This window comes from Arachis ipaensis, chromosome B8 (assembly GCF_059453495.1).
Source record: "Arachis ipaensis isolate K30076 ecotype BB chromosome B8, ASM5945349v1, whole genome shotgun sequence".
Classification (NCBI taxonomy): Eukaryota; Viridiplantae; Streptophyta; class Magnoliopsida; order Fabales; family Fabaceae; genus Arachis; species Arachis ipaensis.
Genome location: NC_142443.1, coordinates 83419902 through 83439655, shown reverse-complemented (window position 1 = coordinate 83439655; position 19754 = coordinate 83419902). Strand labels below are relative to the sequence as shown.

Below are 19754 nucleotides of genomic sequence, written 5' to 3'. Positions count from 1 at the left end.
GCCATTGTCATCAGTGAATTCATATTCATCATGAATACATATCATCATGATTCTTTGTAAAAAAGCGTACTAGTGCTTAAACCAGAAGTACCTGCTCTAGACTGTCCGATACCACGTATTTGGAAAAATAAGATTTTGAAAATTTAATTTTATTATTTTGAAAGGACAAAAATAATTTAGAATAAAAAATCGAGCACTAATCTTAAAGGTTTTGGCCCAAAATTGGGCCAAATAGACCTAAAACGCTAATGGGTTGGACCGGGCCTAAGTTGGGCCCAAGCCCAACATATATATACATCTTTTAATGAGCTTTCAGCTCATTTTACCCTAGATTGAGAGAGGGGAGGCGCTGAGATGAGAGGAGAGGAGAAGAGGGAAGAGCACTATTCACATTCATCTTGTTTCACTCATAACTTTTGATCTGAAACTCCGATTGATGAGCCATTTGCGGCCACGCGAAGCTCTTACTGAGCTCGTCATTTCTATCTAAACAAAGTGGGGTGACCTAGCTTTGGAATATTATTAGGTTTTTCCCCTAATTTCGTTTGCTAAGATTGAGTCTTGGTGTTTATTGGAGTTGGTTTGAGGCTTATGGATCGAGCTTGGTGGCTTCAATTTGGTGTTTGGTGCATTTTGGGAATCAGCCAAGGTATAGTTTCAGTTTTCTTTATGTAATATGTAATTTTTATGGACACTCAGGCTAGTTGACTCGAAGATAGGTTTGAATAATGTTGATGCATGATTAATTATATGTGAATTCATGTTTGATGATGAGGAGGATGATATTGAGTGTTAGAATGTGTGAATTATAAATTATGACAATAATATGATAAGTATTGATGTTGTTGTAATTATGATGAGTGATGAAGGATATTGTTGAATTATGATGTTATTGTTGGTGAATGACGTTGATTATTGAGATTGAACTTGAATAATGAGAATTATGAGGATTTATGGTGAGATATGATGAGTGAAATTGTGCAAATTTATTATGATTGTGATCTTGAGATAGAAATTGTGGATTTTTGTTGAAGTATGGTTGAAAATTGAGTAAAATAGAGGTTGAGTTGAATGAAATGCAATGAAATTGTAAAGTATAGTGTGTGGTAGTATTTTGTGATGATTTGGGTATGTTTTGGTTTGTTTGGTTATGGAACTTGAAAATTTTAGAACTTTGATGTTTTTATGTAAAACTTTATTTTTGGTGAACTTTGACGGATTATAACCTGAACCTCAGACATTGAAATTGAATGATTTTTATTTCAAATTAAAGATGATTTTAGCAGCTTTAAAATGATATAAAGTTTGAGAAAATGGATTTTTGTAGAGGAAGTTATGAATGTTTAAAGTTTGGGGACTAAAACTGAAATTTCCACAACTTAACTTTTCTGGATTTTGATATACATGCGTACACGGACCCATGACTCATACGCACATGGTGGCCTCTGTGCAACACTCCTACATGCGTGGCCCAGGTATGCGTAGGCAAAATGGCCCAATTTTTGTGTATGCATACGCGAACGTATTATATGCGTACATGGACGTACCTTTTTCAAAACATCAATTTCTTGCATTCCTTCCACCTTTTCTCAAAACAAGAATTTCTTGCGTTCCTTCCACTTTTGCATGCTTTCTTTCCGTCCTCTAAGCCATTCCTGCCCTATAAACCCTGAAAACACTCAGCAAACATATGACGGCATCGAATGGTAATAAGAGGGGATTAAAATTAGCAAATTTAAGACCAAAGAAGCATGTTTTCAATCATAGTACAAAATTAGGAAGGAAAATGTAAAATATGCTAATTATATGAATAAGTGTGAGAATAATTGATAAAATCTACTAAATTAAGCACAAGATAAACCCTAAAAATGGGGTTTATCAATCTCTCCACACTTAAATATTAGCATGTCCTCATGCTAAGCTCAAGAGAACTAAAAGAGTGAAGAGGAATGGTGGAATTTATGAAATGCGACCTATCTATATGAATGCAACTACATGCAAAAATACATCTAACTACTTGGTTAAAAGAAAACAAATCTTTCAAAAACAAATATGAACTGGATTTCACTAATTCAAATCATAAAGTAAAGTGCAAATAGAATTGCAAGAAGAAAGTAGCTCATGAAAGTCGGGAACAAAGAATCGAGCATCAAACCCTCACTGGAAGTGTGATGAGCGGATAATTTATACGCTTTTTGGCACTGTTTTTAGTATATTTTTAGTATATTTTAGTTAGTTTTTATTATATTTTTATTAGTTCTTATTTAAAATTCACTTTTCTGGACTTTACTATGAGTTTGTGTGTTTTTCTGTGATTTCAGGTATTTTCTGGCTGAAATTGAGGGACCTGAGCAAAAATCTGATTCAGAGGCTGAAAAAGGACTGCAGATGCTGTTGGATTCTGACCTCCCTGCACTCAAAGTGTATTTCCTGGAGCTACAGAAACCCAATTGGCGTGCTCTCAATTGCGTTGGAAAGTAGACATCCTGGGCTTTCCAGCAATATATAATAGTCCATAATTTGCCTAAGATTTGATGGCCCAAACCGGCGTTCCAAGTCAGCTTAAGAATTCTGGCGTTTAACGCCAGAACTGGCATAAAAGCTGGAGTTAAATGCCCAAACTGGCACAAAAGCTGGCGTTTAACTCCAAGAAAAGTCTCTACACATGAAAGCTTCAATGCTTAGCCCAAGCACATACAAAGTTGGCCCCGGAAGTGGATTTTTTACACTAAACACCCTAACTTACTCATTTTCTGTAACCCTAGGTCACTAGTTTACTATAAAAACTACTTTTAGTAATTCATCTTGTACCTCATGACACTTTACACATTTCATATTATATCTTCTACGGCATGAGTCTCTGAACCCCATTGTTGGGGGTGAGGAGCTCTACTGTGTTTTGATTAATTAATGCAATTACTACTGTTTTTCATTCTATCATGCTTGCTTCTATTCTAAGATATTCATTCACACTTCAACCTGATGAATGTGATGATTCGTGACACTCATTATCATTCTCACCTATGAATGCGTGCCTGATAACCACTTCTGTTCTACATGGAATCAAGCTTGAATGTGTATCTCTTGGGTTTCTAATCTAAGATTAAACCTTCGTGGTATAGGCTAGAATTATTGGTGGTCATTCTGGAGATCTGGAAAGTCTAAACCTTATCTGTGGTATTCCGAGTAGGATCTGGGAAGGGATGACTGTGACGAGCTTCAAACTCGCGATTGTTGGGCGTGTGACAGACGCAAAAGGATCAATGGATCCTATTCCAACATGATCGAGAACCGACAGATGATTAGCCGTGCGGTGACAGCGCATTTGGAACATTTTCACTGAGAGGACGGGAAGTAGCCATTGACAACGGTGATGCCCAACATAAAGCTTGCCATGGAGGGAGCCTTGCATGTGTGAAGAAGAAGATAGTAGGAAAGCAGAGATTCAGGGGACGGAGCATCTCCAAAACCTCAACCTGTTCTCCATTACTGCAAAACAAGTATTTATTTCATGTTCTTTAACTTTTTACAATTAAATCTGAGAATTATTGATATCCTGACCAAGAGTTATAAGATAACCATAACTTGCTTCAAGCCGACAATCTCCGTGGGATCGACCCTTACTCACGTAAGGTATTACTTGGACGACCCAGTGCACTTGCTGGTTAGTTGTGCGGAATTGCAAAAGTGTGATTATGATTTCGTGCACCAAGTTTTTGGCGCCGTTGCCGGGGATTGTTCGAGTTTGGACAACTGACGGTTTATCTTGTTGCTTAGATTAGGAATATTTTATTTTTGTTGGTTTAGAGTCTTTCATTTGAGTTTAGTTTCATATTTTAAGTTTGGTGTCAATTGCATGCTTTTACTTTCCTTTAATTTTTCGAATATTTGTGTTTGATTTTCTAAAAATTTTAAGTTTGGTGTGTTTTTGTGCTTTTATTTACTTAAAAATTTTTCAAAAATTTGTTCTTGGTGTTCATCTTGATCTTCAAAGTGTTCTTGGTATTCATCTTGACATTCAAAGTTTTCTTGTTTGTTCTCTTTGTTTTGATCTAAAGTTTCTAAGTTTAGTGTCGTTTTGTTATTTTTCTCTTTCCTCATTAAAATTTAAAAATCAAAAAAATATCTTTTCCTTATTTTACTCATAATTTTCAAAATTTAGCATTAAAGTAGTCAAAGATTTTCAAAATCATATCTTTTCTTTTTAATCAAGTCAAAATTCTAATTTCAAAAATTGATCTTTTCAAATCTTTTTCAAAAAAATCAAATCTTTTTAATTTCTTCAATCATATCTTCTCAATCATATCTTTTTCAAAATAATTTTCAATCATATCTTTTTGATTGCTAATTTCCAAAATCTTTTTTAATCAATTAATTAATTTAGTTTTCAATTTACTTTTATTTTCTTCTAATTTTCAAAGATTTTATTTTATCTTCCATTTATTTTGTTTTATTTTTTTTGGTTACTTTTAATTAAAAAAATTAAAAAAAATTCATATCAATTCCCTTTTCTCCATCATGGACATAAGTGGAAGTGAACAGTCCAGAAGGACTCTGGGGTCATATGCCAACCCCATTACAGCTGCATATGGGAGTAGCATCTGTATACCTCCCATCAAAGCAAGCAGTTTTGAGCTAAATCCTCAGCTCATTATCATGGTGCAGCAAAATTGCCAGTATTTCGGTCTTCCACAGGAAGAACCTACTGAGTTTCTGGCACAGTTCTTACAAATTGCTAACACAGTACGTGATAAAGAAGTGGATCAAGATGTCTATAGATTATTACTGTTTCCATTTGCTGTAAAAGATCAAGCTAAGAGGTGGTTAAATAACCAACCCACAGCAAGCATAAAAACATGGAGACAGTTATCAAACAAATTCCTGAATCAATTTTACCCTCCAAAAAGGATGACACAGCTAAGGCTGGACATCCACGGCTTTAAACAAGAGGATCATGAATCCCTTTATAATGCCTGGGAGAGGTATAGAGGGATGCTAAGGAAATGCCCCTCTGAAATGTTTTCAGTGTGGGTACAGTTAGACATCTTCTACTATGGGCTTACAGAAAGAGCTTAAATGTCTCTATACACATGAGAAAGATAATTGAAGAGGCTCAAGAACTCATAGATACAGTTGCTAGAAATCAACATATATACTCAAGCAATGAGCCCTCCAAAAAAAAAGAAGCTATGGTAGCAACTACTAATCATAATCCTCAAAAACAGATTATTGAACTAAATCAACAATTACTTCTAATGACAAAACAATTAGCAGAATTCAAGGAGATGCTCCAAGACACTAAAAATGCTAACAAGAATATAGAAGCACAATTAAATCAGACAAGACAGTAGCTATCTAAACAGATAACAGAAGAATGCCAAGCTGTTCAACTAAGGAGCAGGAAGACATTGAATAATTCAGTTCAAAGTAGCAAAAAGTCAAGAAAGGAACAAATGACAGAGGATGATCAAACCACTGCCCAAAATCCCTCTGAGGACAGCAAGAGCCCAGAGAGGAATAATTCTGGCGTTCAAACGCCAGAAAAGGGAGAAAAGTTGGCGTTAAACACCCATTCCTTGCCCAGTTCTGGCGTTCAAACGCCGGAAAAGGGTGGGAAGATGGCGTTTAATGCCTATCCTGTATCCAATCCTGGCGGGTAAATTAATTAGCAATTAAGATAAATAAATAACTGCAAAGCAAACTTTTGGCAAGGTATGAGAAATTGGAAGTCCAGACTTAGTTATTCTTATCAATAACAATGAAAGTTGAATCTTAATTCCACTTAGTCAACCTTTACTAAAGTAAAGGAAAGTCAAGGGACTAATTAGTTTGATCTTCGAATCCTATTTATTTCCTGAGAAAAGGTTGGGATTATTGAAGCTCAGTTCAATTAGCAAAGATAACAGTTATCAATTATGTTGAGATAAGATAACTCCTGAGTTACTGCTTTCTTAACCAAGACCAAAAGAGGAAAAAGTAAATTTGCTGGAATAAAAATGCCTTCAGATGTAAAGCAACAATAACATAAATTAAAGAAAGCAATCATGAATTGAAATACTTCAAATAACATTAATAAGGGAAATTATAATCTAACATGAAGAGTTCATAAACTAAATTGGAAGAATAAATAAAAATAAAGAACCTGGGATTGAGAGTCACTCCTAAAACTAAGAGAAGTCCTAAATCCTAAGAGAGAGAGAGAGGAGAGAACCTCTCTCCAAACTAGATCTAAAACATGGGAAATAACTAAATTGGTGAGCTCTCTCTGAATGGATGCATTCCCTCACTTTATAGCCTATAATCTGTGTTTTCCGGGCCGAAAACTGGGTCAAAAACAGCTCAGAAATCGCCCCCTGCGTATTCTGGTATGTTCAGGTCGCGGACAAGTGATGCAGAGGCGTCGTCCATGCGGCCATGCGGATTGAAGTTCGCAGATGCAACACGTCCGCGTGGATCACGCGTTCGCATCACCTAGTGTCAAGGAAACTATAGCATATTATATATCAAATCGAAGCTCTGGACGTTAGCTTTCCAATGCAACTAGAACCGCGTCATTTGAACCTTTGTAGATAAAGTTATAGCCATTTGAGTGCGAAGAGGTCAGGCTGGACAGCTTAGCAATTTCTCTAACTTATTGTATTCCTTCCACTTTGCATGCTTCCTTTCCATCCTCTGAGCCATTCTTGCCCTGTAATCTCTAAAAACACTTAACACACATATCAAGGCATCTAATGGTAATAAGAGAGGATTAATAATAAGCAAATATAAGATCAAAGAAGCATGTTTTCAATCATAGCACAAAACCAGGAAGGAAAATGTAAAACATGCAAATAGTATAAATAAGTGGGTAAAGAGTTGATAAAAACCACTCAATTGAGTACAAGATAAACCATAAAATAGTGGTTTATCAATCCTCAAGACCAAGAGAAAATAGCATTCACATGTCCATCTGGAGTATTTGCTTACAGAAGAATGCCTTTTGGTCTGTGCAATGCACCTGCAACCTTTCAAAGGTGCATGCTCTCTATCTTCTCTGACATGGTAGAGAAGTTCCTGGAAGTCTTCATGGATGACTTCTCAGTATTTGGAGACTCATTCAGCTCCTGTCTTGATCATCTAGCACTTGTCTTGAAAAGGTGCCAAGAGACTAACCTGGTCTTAAACAGGGAAAAATGTCACTTTATGGTGACTGAAGGAATTGTCCTTGGGCACAAAATTTCAAGCAAGGGAATAAAGGTGGATCAAGCCAAGGTAGAGGTGATTGAAAAATTACCACCACCTGCCAATGTTAAGGCAATCAGAAGCTTTCTAGGGCATGCAGGATTCTATAGGAGGTTCATAAAGGATTTTTCAAAAATTGCAAAACCTCTAATCAACCTGCTAGCTGCTGACACGCCATTTGTATTTGACACAGAGTGTCTGCAGGCATTTGAGACCCTGAAAGCCAAGCTGGTCACAGCACCAGTCATCTCTGCACCTGACTGGACATTACCATTTGAATTAATGTATGATGCCAGTGACCATGCCATTGGTGCAGTGTTAGGACAAAGGCATAACAAGCTTCTGCACGTCATTTACTATGCCAATCGTGTTCTAAATGACGCACAGAAGAATTACACAACCACAGAAAAAGAGCTGCTAGCAGTGGTTTATGCCATTGACAAGTTTAGATCCTATTTAGTAGGATCAAAAGTGATTGTGTACACTGACCATGCTGCTCTTAAATATTTACTCACAAAGCAGGATTCAAAACCCAGGCTCATAAGATGGGTGTTGCTTTTGCAAGAGTTTGATATAGAAATAAGAGACAGAAAAGGGACAGAGAACCAGGTAGCTGATCACCTGTCCCGGATAGAACCAGTAGCTGGGGTGTCCCTCCCTTCTACTGAAATCTCTGAGACCTTTCCAGATGAGCAACTCTTTGCCATTCAGGAAGCACCATGGTTTGCAGACATTGTAAATTATAAAGCTGTGAGGTTCATACCCTAGAAGTACAGCAGGGTGCAAAAGAAAAAACTAATTTCTGATGCAAAGTACTACTTGTGGGATGAACCATATCTCTTTAAGAGATGTGCAGACGGAATGATCCGCAGATGCGTCCCTAGAGAGGAGGCACAGAAGATCTTGTGGCATTGCCATGGATCACAGTATGGAGGACATTTCGAAAGTGAGCGCACAGCCACTAAAGTCCTCCAATGTGGTTTCTACTGGCCTACTCTCTATAGAGATGCCCGAGAGTTTGTCCGTAACTGTGACAGTTGCCAAAGAGCTGGCAACTTACCTCATGGTTACGCCATGCCTCAACAAGGGATCTTAGAGATTGAGTTGTTTGATGTATGGGGTATTGACTTTATGGGTCTTTTTCCACCATCATACTCAAATACTTACATTCTGGTGGCAGTAGACTACGTATCTATATGGGTGGAGGCAATTGCCACACCCACTAATGATACCAAGACTGTGCTGAAGTTCCTCCAGAACATATTTTCAGCAGATTTGGTGTTCCCAGAGTACTAATCAGTGATGGGGGCACCCATTTCTACAATAAACAGCTTTACTCTGCCATGGTCCGATATGGAATTAGCCACAAAGTAGCAACTCCATATCATCCACAGACAAAGGGACAGGCTGAAGTCTCTAATAGAGAGCTAAAAAGAATCCTGGAACGGACAGTAATTGCCCGTAGAAAGGATTGGGCAAAGAGCTTGGATGATGCTCTGTGGGCATACAGAACAGCATTCAAGACTCCTATAGGAACCTCTCCATACCAGCTTGTGTATGGCAAGGCCTGTCATCTGCCCGTGGATCTGGAACATAAAGCCTACTGGGCAACCAGATTCCTAAACATGGATGCTAAGTTAGCTGGTGAGAAAAGATTGCTCCAGCTAAATGAGCTAGAGGAGTTCAGACTCAATGCTTTTGAAAATGCAAAAATTTATGAGGAAAAAACAAAAAAGTGGCATGACAAGAAATTGTCATCTAGAGTCTTTGAGCCAGGACAAAAAGTTCTGCTGTTCAAATCTAGGCTCAGATTATTCTCCGGGAAATTAAAATCCTGGTGGAGGGGACTATATGTGATTACAGGAGTGTCACCATATGGATATGTTGAGCTTCGAGATATTGATTCTGACAAAAAGTTCATTGTTAATGGACAAAGAATCAAACATTATCTTGAAAGCAATTTTGAGCAAGAATACTCAAAACTGAGGCTTGAATGAAGCTCAGTAAAGGTCCAGCTAAAGACAATAAAGAAGCGCTTACTGGGAGGACCCAGCCATTAGCAAATTTTTTGTTTTAAATAATACTTGTAGAAATTTGATATACACTTTCTTCAAAGGTTAATCATCAAAATTGAAGGAATTCACAGCGTTACAGAAGGATTCAGTGCAAAAAGTAGAGAAAAGGAGCTTGCTGACAAGAAAACGCCAGTAAAGGTACCATTTTGGGCGTTAAACGCCAGAATTGCAGCATCCTGAGCGTTCAGCAAAACGCCCAGTGATAAAGGGGTTTCTGGCGTTTAACGCCAGCCAGGGTACCTGGCTGGGCGTTAAACGCCCATAATGGCCAACAATTGGGCGTTAAACGCCAGACTGGATATCATTCTGGGCGTTTAACGCCAGAAAGGCAGGGGGAGGAGATTTTGTTTCCAAATTCAAATTTTTTTCAAATTTTCATGTTTTAACTCATAATTTTCTGCATAAACATGTTCCAAACTTTCATTATACACCCTCAATTTTCAAAAATTCAACAATTCTCTAAATCTCTTTTTCAATTTTCTTTCAAATCCTTCCCAAATCTTCTTCAAAAACTCAAGTATCTTTTCAATTTCTTTTCAAAACCCATCATATCATCTCTTATTTCTTAGATGCATAACCAAATTATCAGATTTAACCTCTTTATATCTTTTTCAATTGAAAATCTCATCTTTTTCATATCATGATTTTATTTTCTTCCACCAATCATATCTCTATGGCATATCTCTTTCAAAATTTTCGAAACCCCCTCTCCTCTTATAAATACACATTCGGCCATCCCCTCCTCTCCACCATTCGAATTTGCCTCTTTTCCTCTCTCTCCCATTTCCTTTTTTTGCTTGAGGGCAAGCAAACCTCTAAGTTTGGTGTGCTTTTTCGTGATCACTGAGCTAAGACTCATCAAGATCATTGCACCTAAGGGAAAGAAAACCAAATCAAGAGGCAAGAAAGAGAATACTCCAAAGAGTCTTTGGAATCAAGAGAGGTTCCTAACCAAAGAACATGCAGACCATTACCACAAAATAATGGGTCTGAGGTCAGTGATCCCGGAAGTTAAATTCAATCTGAAAGAAGATGAATATCCGGAGATCCAAGAGCAAATTCGAAACAGAGGATGGGAAATTCTAGCTAATCCTGAAACAAAGGTTGGAAGAAACATGGTTCAGGAATTCTACTCAAATCTGTGGCTATCAGATAAGCAGAGAATAACTGGAACCGCCTTTCATACCTACCGAACCATGGTCAGAGGGAGGCTTATTTACTTCCATCTGGACAAAATAAGAGAGGTCTTCAAACTGGCTCAACTACAAGATGATCCAGAATCCTTTAATAGGAGAATGGTGAGAGTAGATAAGGGGTTGGATCAAGTTCTAGAGGACATATGCCTCCCTGGAACTAAGTGGATAACCAATTCAAAAGGTGTCCCAAACCAACTCAAGAGGGGATATCTCAAACCAGTTGCAAGATGCTGGTTGGACTTTATTGGGCGTTCTATATTGCCCACTAGCAACCGCTCTGAGGTCACTGTCAAAAGAGCAGTGATGATTCATTGTATTATGCTTGGAAAAGAAGTGGAGATTCATCATCTAATTTCTTGTGAGATTTACACAATTGCAAACAAGAACTCTACTGAAGCCAAACTGGCCTACCCAAGCTTAATTTCTCTGCTATGTAAAGATGCTGGGGTGAGGATGGGAGTAGATGAATTCATCCCAATCGAATACCCAATCACCAAAAAGTCAATGGAAGGACAAGTGCAAGACAACTCTATAAAAAGGAAGGTGCAGGAGTTCTTCCCAGAAATTCCTGAAATTGACTACTGGACCCGCCTAGAAGCATCTGTTACCAAGCTGTAAGAAGCTATGGAACAACTTAAGGAAGAACAGCAGAATCAAAACTGCATGCTCTGCAAACTGCTAAAGGAACAGGAGAAGCAGGGGCGTGAGCTACAGGAGCTGAAGCGCCAGAAGCTCTCCCTTGAAGGACCAAACACCCCACAGATTGAGGGAGCATCCACTTCTCAAGATCAAGGTTGTTGAGTCCTAACTCTGTGATAACCTTTATTATTAAGAGTCTATTTTAAGAGTCATTTATTTTTCTATTTTGTTTTTACTTTTCTGTCTTCTATTATTATTAGTTTGCTCTTATATTTATTTTTGAGTCTTATTGTCATTCCATGATTAATAAAATTTAAAGTTTATGTCTTAAAGTTATGAATGTCCTATGAATCCATCACCTTTCTTAAATAAAAAGGGTTTTTAATTGAAAAAGAAAAAGAAGTACATGAATTTCAAATTTTAAAATAGTTTAATTACTTTGATGTGGTGGCAATACTCTTGTTTTCTGAATGAATGCTTGAACAGTGCATATGTTTGAATTTGCTGTTTATGAATGTTAAAATTGTTGGCTCTTGAAAGAATGATGGAAAAGGAGAAGTGTTATTGATAATCTGAAAAATAAAAAAAAAATTGATTCTTGAAGCAAGAAAAAGCCAATAGCCTTTTAAACCAAAAGGCAAGGGTAATAAAAAAGGATCCAAGGCTTTCAGCATCAGTAGTGGATAGGAGGGCCCTCAAGAATAAAATCCTGGCCTAAGCGGCTAAACCAAGCTGTCCCTAACCATGTGCTTATGGCGCGAAGGTGTCAAGTGAAAACTTGAGACTGAGCGGTTAAAGTCGTGGTCCAAAGCAAAAAAGAGTGTGCTTAAGAGCTCTGGACACCTCTAATTGGGGACTCTAGCAAAGCTGAGTCACAATCTGAAAAGGTTCACCCAGTTATGTGTCTGTGGCATTTATGTATCCGGTGGTAACACTGGAGAGCAAAATGCTTAGGGTCACGGCCAAGACTTATAAAGTAGTTGTGTTCAAGAATCAACATACTTAACTAGGAGAATCAATAACACTATCAGGATTCTGAGTTCCTATAGAAGCCAATCATTCTGAACTTCAAAGGATAAAGTGAGATGCCAAAACTGTTCAGAGGCAAAAAGCTAAAAGTCCCGCTCATCTAATTAATAATGATCTTCATAGATGTTTTTGGAATTCATTATATATTGTCTTCTTTTTATCCTATTTAATTTTCATTTGCTTGGGGACAAGCAACAATTTAAGTTTGGTGTTGTAATGAGCGGATAATTTATACACTTTTTGGCACTGTTTTTAGTATGTTTTTTGTATATTTTAGTTAGTTTTTATTATATTTTTATTAGTTTTTATTTAAAATTCACTTTTCTGAACTTTACTATGAGTTTGTGTGTTTTTTTGTGATTTCAGGTATTTTCTGGCTAAAATTGAGCGACCTGAGCAAAAATCTGATTCAGAGGCTGAAAAAGGACTGCAGATGCTGTTGGATTCTGATCTCCCTGCACTCGAAGTAGATTTCCTGAAGCTACAGAAACCAAATTGGCGCGCTCTTAATTGCGTTGGAAAGTAGACATCCTGGGCTTTCCAGCAATATATAATAGTTCATACTTTGTCCAAGATTTGATGGCCCAAACCGGCGTTCCAAGTCAGCTTAAGAATTCTGGCGTTTAACGCCAGAACTGGCATAAAAGCTGGAGTTAAACGCCCAAACTGGCACAAAAGCTGGCATTTAACTCCAAGAAAAGTCTCTACACATGAAAGCTTCAATGCTCAGCCCAAGCACACACCAAGTGGGCCTCAGATGTGGACTTTTTACACTAAACACCATAGCTTACTCATTTTCTGTAACCCTTGGAAAAGTACCTAATCTAAGCAACAAGATGAACCGTCAGTTGTCCAAACTCGAATAATCCCCGACAACGGTGCCAAAAACTTGGTGCACGAAATTGTGATCATCAAAAATGGCGCCAAAGACTTGGAGCTCTCAAACGTGAATCACACTTTGTCACAATTTCGCACAACTAACCAGCAAGTGCATTGGGTCGTGCAAGTAATACCTTACGTGAGTAAGGGTCGATCCCACGGAGACTGTCGGCTTGAAGCAAGCTATGGTCATCTTGTAAATCTCAGTCAGGCAGATTCAAATGGTTATGAAGGATTGATAATTAAAGATAAATAAAACATAAAATAAAGATAGAGATAGAGATACTTATGTAATTCATTGGTAGGAATTTCAGATAAGCGTATGAAGATGCTTTGTTCCTCCTGAACCTCTGCTTTCCTTTGACCTTCTTCCAATCATTCATACTCCTTTCCATGGCAAGCTTTATGTTGGGCATCACCGTTGTCAATGGCTACTTCCCGTCCTCTCAGTGAAAATGTTCTACGCACGCTGTCACCGCACGACTAATCATCTGTCGGTTCTCGATCATGTTGGAATAGGATACATTGATCCTTTTGCGTCTGTCACACACCCAACACTCGTGAGTTTGAAGCTCATCACAGTCATCCCTTCCCAGATCCTACTCAGAATACCCCAGACAAGGTTTAGACGTTCCGGATCTCAGGAATGGCAGCCAATAATTCTAGCCTATACCACGAAGGTTCTAATCTTAAATTAGAAACCCAAGAGATACACATTCAAGCCTGTTTGCATGTAGAACGGAAGTGGTTGTCAGGCACGCATTCATAGGTGAGAATGGTGATGAGTGTCACATAATCATCACATTCATCATGTTCTTGAGTGCGAATGAATATCTTAGAGAAGAAGTAGGCATGAATTGAATAGAAAAACAGTAGTACTTTGCATTAATTCATGAAGAACTCCAGAGCTCCATACCTTAATCTATGGTGTGTAGAAACTCAACCGTTGAAAATACAAAATTGATAATGGTGGTCATTGGCTTTGGCCCCAGAGAGGGAACCCGAAGAACTAAGATCAAAAAGTATATCCAAGATGAAAATACAATAGCAAAAGGTCCTATTTATAGAGAACTAGTAGCCTAGGGTTTACAAAAATAAGTAATTAATGCAGAAATCTTCTTCCGAGCCCACTTGGTGTGTGCTTGGGCTGAGCATTGAAGCTTTCACATGTAGAGACTTTTCTTGGAGTTAAACGCCAGCTTTTGTGCCAGTTCTGGCGTTTTGATGCTAGAATTCTTAAGCTGACTTTGAACGCCGGTTTGGGCCATCAAATCTTGGGCAAAGTATGGATCATTATATATTTCTGGAAAGCCCAGGATGTCTACTTTACAACGCAATTGAGAGCACGCCAATTGGGCTTATGTAGCTCCAGAAAATCCACTTTGAGTGCAGGGAGGTCAGAATCCAACAGCATCTGCAGTCCTTTTTCAGCCTCTGAATCAGATTTTTGCTCAGGTCCCTCAATTTCAGCCAGAAAATACCTGAAATCACAGAAAAATACACAAACTCATAGTAAAGTCCAGAAATGTGACTTTTAAATAAAAACATAATAAAAACTAACTAAAACATACTAAAAACATACTAAAAACAATGCCAAAAGCGTATAAATTATCCGCTCATCACAACACCAAACTTAAATTGTTGCTTGTCCCCAAGCAACTGAAAATCATATAGGATAAAAAGAATAGAATGTACAATGAATTCCAAAAACATCTATGAAGATCAGTATTAATTAGATGAGCGGGGCTTTTAGCTTTTTGCTTCTGAACAGTTTTGGCATCTCACTTATTCCCTTGAAGTTTAGAATGATTGGCATCTATAGGAACTCAGAATCCAGATAGTGTTATTGATTCTCCTAGTTAAGTATGTTGATTCTTGAACACAGCTAATTTATGAGTCTTGGCCGTGACCCTAAGCATTTTGTTTTCCAGTATTACCACTGGATACATAAATGCCACAGACACATGACTGTGGTGAACCTTTTCAGATTGTGACTCAGCTTTGCTAAAGTCACCAGTGAGAGGTGTCCAGGGCTCTTAAGCACACTCTTTTTGCTTTGGACCATGACTTTAACCGCTCAGTCTCAAGTTTTCACTTGACACCTTCACGCCACAAGCACATGGTTAGGGACAGCTTGGTTTAGCCGCTTACGCCCGGATTTTATTCCTGTGGGCCCTCCTATCCACTGATGCTCAAAGCCTTGGATCCTTTTTATTTTACCCTTGCCTTTTGGTTTAAATGGTTATTGGCTTTTTCTGCTTGCTTTTTCTTTTTCTTTTCTTTTTTTCTGTATTCATTGCTTTTTCTTGTTTCAAGAATCAATTTTATGATTTTTCAGATTATCAAATAACATTTCTCCTTTTCCATCATTCTTTCAAGAGCCAACAATTTTAACATTCATGAACAATCAAATTCAAAAATATGCACTGTTCAAGCATTCATTCAGAAAGACAAGAGTATTGCCACCACATCAAAATAATTAATCTGTTATAAAATTCGAAATTCATGCACTTCTTTTTCTTTTTCAATTAAAAATATTTTTCATTTAAGAAAGGTGATGGATTCATTTTCATATCTTTGAGGCATAGACACTTAGACACTAGTGATCATGCAATAAAGACACAAACATAAATAAACATAAAGCATAAACATTCGAAAAACAAAAAATAAAGAACAAGGAGATTAAAGAACATGTCCACCTTAGTGATGGCGGCTTGTTCTTCCTCTTGAAGATCTAATGGAGTGCTTGAGCTCCTCAATGTCTCGTCCTTGCCTTTGTTGCTCCTCTCTCATGGTTCTTTGGTCTTCCTTAATTTCATGGAGGAGGATAGAATGCTCTTGGTGTTCTACCCTTAGTTGTCCCATGTTGGAACTTAATTCTCCTAGGGAGGTGTTGATTTGCTCCCAATAGTTTTGTGGAGGAAAATGCATCCCTTGAGGCATCTCAAGGATTTCATGATGAGGAATTTCCTCATGCTCATGGTGAGGTTCTCTTATTTGCTCCATCCTTTTCTTAGTGATGGGCTTATCCTCATCAATGAGGATGTCTTCCTCTATGTCAATTCCAGCTGAATTGCAGAGGTGACAAATGAGGTGAGGGAAGGCTAACCTTGCCAAGGTAGAGGGCTTGTCCGCCACCTTGTAGAGTTCTTGGGAGATAACCTCATGAACTTCTACTTCCTCTCTAGTCATGATGCTATGAATCATGATGGCTCGATCTATAGTAACTTCAGACCGGTTGCTAGTGGTAATGATTTAGCGTTGGATAAACTCCAACCATCCCCTAGCCATGAGCTTGAGGTCATGCCTTCTTAGTTGAACCGGCTTCCCTCTTGAATCTCTCTTCCATTGAGCGCCCTCTTCACAGATGTCTATGAGGACTTGGTCCAACCTTTGATCAAAGTTGACCCTTCTAGTGTAGGGGTGTGTATCTCCTTGCATCATGGGTAAGTTGAATGCCAACCTTACATTCTCCGGACTAAAATCTAAGCAATTTCCCCGAACCATTGTAAGCAATTTTTTGGGTCCGGGTTCACACTTTGATCATGGTTCTTGGTGATCCATGCATTGGTATAGAACTCTTGAACCATTAAGATTCCGACTTGTTGAATGGGGTTGGTGAGAACTTCCCAACCTCTTCTTCGAATCTCATGTCGGATCTCCGGATATTCACCCTTTTTGAGTTTGAAAGGGACCTCGGGGATCACCTTCTTCTTGATCACAACTTTATAGAAGTGGTCTTGATGCACCCTTGAGATGAATCTCTCCATCTCCCATGACTTAGAGGTGGAAGCTTTTGCCTTCCCTTTCCTCTTTCTAGAGGTTTCTCCGGCCTTAGGTGCCATAAATGGTTATGGAAAAACAAAAAGCAATGCTTTTACCACACCAAACTTAGAAGTGTTGCTCGTCCTCGAGCAAAAGAAGAAAGAAGAGAGTAGAAGAAGAAGAGATAGAGGAGATGGAGGGGGCTTAGTGTTTCGGCCAAGGGGGAGAAGTAGTGTGTATGTTGTGTGAAAATGAAGGAGTGAAGATGGGTTTATATAGGAGTGGAGAGCAGGGTATGGTTCGGCCATTATGGGTGGGTTTGGGAGGGAAAGTGGTTTGAATTTGAATGGTGAGGTAGGTGGGGTTTTATGAAGGATGGATGTGAGTGGTGAAGAGAATGATGGGATTTGATAGGTAAGGGGTTTTTGAGGAAGAGATATTAAGGTAATTGGTGAATGGGTGAAGAAGAGAGAGAGATGTGGGGTAGGTGGGGATCCTGTGGGGTCCATAGATCCTGAAGTGTCAAGGATTTCTCATCCCTGCACCAAGTGGCGTGCAAAACGCCCCTTTCTTCCAATCCTGGCGTTAAACGCCAGGTTGCTGCCCATTTCTGGCGTTTAACGCCAGCTTCTTGCCCTTTTCTAGCGTTAAACGCCAGTCTGGTGCCCATTTCTGGCGTTAAACGCCCAGAATGGTGCCAGACTGGGAGTTTAACACCCATTTTGCTACCCTTATTGGCGTTTAAACGGCAGTAAGTTTCTCCTCCAGGGTGTTCTGTTTTTAATACTGTTTTGCATTCTGTTTTTACTTTTTCAGTTGTTTTTGTGACTTCACATGATCATCAACCTACAGAAAATATAAAATAACAATAGAAAATAGAAATTTAACATAGATAAGTAAAGATTGGGTTGCCTCCCAACAAGAGCTTCTTTAATGTCAATAGCTTGACAGTGGGCTCTTATAGAGCCTCACAGATACTCAGAGCATGATGATGGCCTCTCAACACCAAACTTAGAGTTTGGTTGTGGCCTCCTAACACCAAAATTAGAGTTTGAATGTGGGGATTTTGTTTGACTCTGTATTGAGAGAAGCTTTTCATGCTTCTTCTCCATGATTACAGAGGGGGATCCTTGAGCCTTAAACACAAGGGAGTCCTCATTCACTTGAAGGACTAATTCTCCTCTGTCAACATCAATCACAGCTTTTGCTGTGGCTAGGAAGGGTCTGCCAAGGATGATGGATTCATTTATACACTTCCCAGTCTCTAGGATTATGAAATCAGCAGGGATGTAGTGGTCTTCAACCTTTACCAAGACATCCTCTATAAGTCCATAAGCCTATTTCTTTGAATTGTCTGCCATCTCCAGTGAGATTCTTGCAGCTAGTACCTCAATGATCCCTAGCTTCTCCATTACAGAGAGAGGCATGAGGTTTATGCTTGACCCTAGGTCACACAGAGCCTTCTCAAAGGTTATGGTGCCTATGGTACAAGGTATTGAGAACTTTCCAGGATCTTGTCTCTTCAGAGGTAATTTCTGCCTAGTCAAGTCATCAAGTTCTTTAGTGAGCAATGGAGGTTCATTCTCCCAAGTCTCATTACCAAATAACTTGGCGTTTAGCTTCATGATTGCTCCAAGGTACTTAGCAACTTGCTCTTCAGTAACATCTTCATCCTCTTCAGAGGAAGAATACTCATCAGAGCTCATGAATGGCAGAAGTAAATTCAATAGAATCTCTATGGTCTTAGTGTGAGCCTCAGATTCCCATGATTCCTCATGAGGGAACTCCTTGGAGGCCAGTGGACGTCCAGTGAGGTCTTCCTCAGTGGAGATCACTGCCTCTTCCTACTCTCCAAGTTCGGCCATATAGGTCATGTTGATGGCCTTGCACTCTCCTTTTGGATTCTCTTCTGTATTGCTTGGAAGAGTACTAGGAGGGAGTTCAGTAACTTTCTTACTCAGATGACCTACTTGTGCCTCCAAATTTTTGATGGAGGACCTTGTTTCAGTCATGAAACTTCGAGTGGTTTTAATTAGATCAGAGACTACAGTTGCTAAGTCAGAGTGGCTCTACTTAGAATTCTCTGTCTGTTGCTGAGAAGATGATGGAAAAGGCTTGCTATTGCTAAACCTGTTTCTTCCACCATTATTGTTATTGAAGCCTTGTTGAGGCCTCTGTTGGTCCTTCCATGAGAGATTTGGATGATTTCTCCATGAAGGATTATAAGTGTTTCCATAGGAATCTCCCATGTAATTCACCTCTTCCATTGCTGGGTTCTCAGGATCATAAGCTTCTTCTTCAAATGAAGCTTCTTTGGTACTGCCTGTTGCTGCTTGCATTCCAGACAGACTCTGAGAAATCATATTGACTTGTTGAGTCAATATTTTGCTCTGAGCCAGTATGGCATTCGGAGTATCAATCTCAAGAACTCCTTTCTTCTGATTTTTCCCATTATTCACAAGATTTCTTTCAGAGGTGTACATGAATTGGTTATTTGCAACCATTTCAATGAGTTCCTGAGCTTCTGCAGGCATCTTCTTCAGATGAAGAGATCCTCCAGCAGAGCTGTCCAATGACATTTTGGACAGTTCAGACAGACCATCATAGAAGATACCTATGATGCTCCATTCTGAAAGCATGTCAGAAGGACACCTTCTGATCAATTGCTTGTATCTTTCCCATGCTTCATAGAGGGATTCACCTTCCTTCTGTCTGAAGGTTTGGACTTCCACTCTAAGCTTGCTCAATTTTTGAGGTGGAAAGAACTTTGCCAAGAAGGCATTAACTAGCTTTTCCCAAGAGTTCAGGCTTTCTTTAGGTTGTGAATCCAACCATGTTCTAGCTCTGTCTCTTACAGCAAAGGGAAAAAGTATAAGCTTGTAGACCTCGGGATCAACCCCATTAGTCTTGACAGTGTCACAGATTTACAAGAATTCAGCTAAGAACTGAT

At 38.8% G+C, this 19754-nt stretch overlaps 1 non-coding gene across 1 annotated transcript; it reads left to right on the top strand.

Annotated features, from left to right (window-relative positions):
- Positions 1-19437: 19437 nt before the first annotated feature.
- Positions 19438-19545, top strand: LOC148548640 (small nucleolar RNA R71). Its single transcript, XR_015897164.1, has one exon. It is a non-coding gene; the product is annotated as a small nucleolar RNA R71 (small nucleolar RNA).
- The last annotated feature ends 209 nt before the right edge of the window (positions 19546-19754 follow it).